Genomic DNA, 3646 nt, shown 5'->3' on the forward strand with positions numbered 1-3646 from the left:
TGTCTCTGTCTCTCTCTGTCTCTCTGTCTCTCTCTCTCTGTCTCTGTCTCTCTCTCTCTCTCTTTCTCTCTCTGTCTTTCCCTCTCTCTCTCTGCCAGTTGATGAAAGACTCCCAGTTTAAAAGCCTTTCATGTGGCAAGCTCAAATGATGAAAAGCTTGGGGTAGAGTGGAGGGGGGGGGGATAGAGAGATGACAAAAGCGCTTCAGGCTTTGGGAAAGCCGCCAATGCCTCCTGGGGAAAAAGAGTATTAACCGGGGATCTGCAGGGGAGAGACTAGGAGCTTGGCATCATAGAAGCAGTGATAGATTCCAAGTCAAAGGGCCTGGATTCAAATCCTTCCTCTGCCAATTACTACCTTGATGACTTTGGGCCTCAGTTTCCTCACCTTTGAAATAAGGGGTTTGGACAAGATGGCTTTGGGGACCTCTACCCTGGGTAGATCACCGAACCTCTTTTGTCTCATCTAGGTGGGTCATAGAACCCACCTCCCTGGGTTGCCATGAGGGTCAAAGGAGAAAATAATTGTAAAACACTTTGTAAACCTCACAGTGCTATGTAAATATTTGCTCTTATCATGTGTACATTTTGTTTTCCTCCCAGGAAAGAAGCACCAACCTGCAGGGGGCTGAGGGTGCTGTTTCCCTGTCTCTCTGTATCCCCAGCTTACTAGCACATTAGCATGGTGTCAGACAGAGAAAGTGCTAAATAAATGCTTACTCATTTCTTGCTAGCTAAGCCTGGGCCTCCGGGGCTGGGCAGATGACAACAGGCTGGGAAACAGAAATAATCCTGTCTTCCTCTTCTTTGAGGGTCTTCCCCAAAGAACTGCACCCCTGTCTGTCCCCCCAGCCTTATAGGAACCATCATTCCTATCTCTGAGTGCTTCAAGGTTTTGCACTTTTACATGAGGCCCATTTTACAGATGAGGAAACTGAGGTTCAGGGTGGCCCAGCTTATGTTAGAGGCAGGATCCAAACTGACATCTCCTGGATTCCAAGTCCAAGAAACTCACCTGTCTGGTACAGCTTCCTGGCTTTTCAAGGGGAGGAAACCAAGTCCCACAGAGAAGCTTTAACGACAACCTTGGGCCACACAGATAATACACACCAGAGGCAAGGTCTTTCCCCTTTGCCACTTTTATACCTTCTGGAGTCTGGGGTTTGTTGGCACTGTGGTGATGGGAGTGGCTGTGGCAGCTTCTTCAGGGGATCCTGTTCTCCCTCCTGGGGTCCCGGAGTCTAGTGGGTACCAGTCTTGGCCAGGGAGATGCTTCCTGGGATAGGCCCAGGGGCTGAGGCTCCCGAGGCAGCCCCGTGGGGAGCAGCACGTCCTGGTCTGAGGATGGCAGGGGCTGATTGGGTTCCACCACTCATCAGTGTCCCCTCTTTTGTATAGATTTGAACTGGAGAGGCAGTTGGCCATCAAAGATAACAAGCAGGTCTCAGAGCCAGGAAGCCCTGGGTTCAAATCCTGCCTCTGATTCATTCTGGCTGTATGACACTGGGCAAGCCTTCACCTCTCAACAATCTAGGCAGCTCTCTAAGATTCTAAGTTGCCCTGGAGGTGCCTGCCTATGCTGATAGAGGGAGTTTCTGGGACTCCCTAACATGAAGGAGCTCTCCGGGCTGGTCTCTCCCCCTTATCCTTCCTACTTACCTGAATAGGTTTTATTTCTGCCCCACCTCTTGTGGATATGTTTAGGTTCTTTGAAGGCTTTTGTTTTTTTTTTTTTAGCTCCAAGACTTAACATAGACTGGCACATAGTAGGCTCTAAAAATGCTTGTTAAATTGGATTAAAGTCATGTGATCAGGCAGGTGGCCCAGTGGATAGAGTACCGGCCCTGGAGTCAGGAGATCTGAATTCAAATCCAGCCTCAGACACTTACTAGCTATGTGACCCTGGGCAAGTCACTTAACCCCAATTGCCTTTTAAAAAAAAAAGGTCATGTGGCCTCTCTGGACCTCATTTTCTGCCTCTATAACATGACAAGATCAAATCACTCTTCCAGCTTTAAATCCTGTGTTCATTTTGCAGAATGAAAAAGGAGTGGAAAGGGAAGGCAAGCAGAAATCTCTGGGAAAAGATGTTGTGAGTTGAGAAAACTAAAGGGGATGGACAGGGAACTTAGTGTCCCTGCTGACCCCAGGAGTGAATGGGCAGACTGGTGATTGCTGCAAAAGCAGGAGATCAGCTTGGTGCTGGAGATACCCAGGCCACAGACCTAATTCCATTGAAGGCCAATGAGCTTTGTTCAGTTACCCAGTCCAGAGACTACAGCCATGACCCTGACTCAGATATATATCTTTGGGTACTAGGAGAACTGAACAAGAGGTAGCCCAGGGCAGGGATCCCAGTAAGAAAGAAGGGCTGTGAATCCACGCGCGCACGCGCACACACACACACACACAAACACACGCACACACACACACACACACCTCACAGTCCAAAGGGACTTCAGAGGACATCTTGTCTAGATGACCTATACCTGACCAAGAATCCTCTCTGTGACAACCCTGAATCCGAGTGTGAGACTTCCCAAGGCAGCCCTCACTCCAACTGGTTTCCTTATATCAAGCCAAAATCTGTGCATGTTTCCATAACCAGCACCCCATATGGCCAGTTCTGCCCTCTGGGGCCAAGCAGAACAAAGCTAATCCCTCTTCCACCTGACGAACCTTCAAATCCTAGAAAATCATTACCCAGGTTAAACATTCCTAGAGCCTTCAACCAATTCCCTTATGAACGAATCTCTGGGCTCATCATTCTGTTTGCCTTTTTCTGGACTTGCTCCAGTTTTCAAAATCTTTCCTGAAATAGTGTCTAGAATTGAGCACAATACTCTGGATACAATCTGACCTGGGCCCAGTACAGTGGGACTGTTACTGCCCTTGCTCTAGGCATTATATCTTTTTAATGTTAGTCCTATATGGCATTAGTACATGGCATAATGTAGCATAGTTAGGCCCACCATATGAGTGCCATGTGGAGTCATAGTGGACTCACACTCCGTTCACACCTAGATCTTCACAAGAATTGGTGTCTGTCTGTGTCCCCTCTACTCTTCACTTGACATTTATTTCTTGAACCTAAGTGAGGGACTTTACATTTATTCCTATTACATACATGTAATTTTCAAGTCTGTTGATGTTGCTAGATCCTGTTTTACCTGAAAATGTAGCAATCATTCCACCTGGATGTGTGGAGGGTACAGACCATTGAGGGCCTAGTCCTGAGAGCAGGTTAACCAAACTCCCAACTAGGGAGGAAGCAGAGACTACTGGGCACACTCCCGAGTCTAGGCCATTATCATTGGTCAGTCCCCCTCCAGTCCTACCCCTTTTCATGCTTCTGTCTATACTAATTTTTTTTCCTTTTGGAGGGCAATTGGGGTTAAGTAACTTGCCCAAGGTTACACGGCTAGTTTTTTTGTGTGGGTGTTAAGTGTCTCAGGCCGGAATCAAACTCGTGTCCTCCCAACTCCAGGGCCGGTGCTTTACTCACTGCGCCACCTAGCCGCCCCTATGTCTGTACTATTAATAAAAGAAGTTTGAATAGAACATGATCAGGGGTAGATACCTGGAGCACTCCCCTATAGACCTCCCTCCAAGCTGATTTTGAAACATTATTAACTACTCTTTGAATC

Source organism: Petaurus breviceps, unplaced genomic scaffold (assembly GCF_028583685.1).
Source record: "Petaurus breviceps papuanus isolate PSGF00001 unplaced genomic scaffold, PetGlider_PUasm1.0 186, whole genome shotgun sequence".
Lineage (NCBI taxonomy): Eukaryota > Metazoa > Chordata > Mammalia > Diprotodontia > Petauridae > Petaurus > Petaurus breviceps.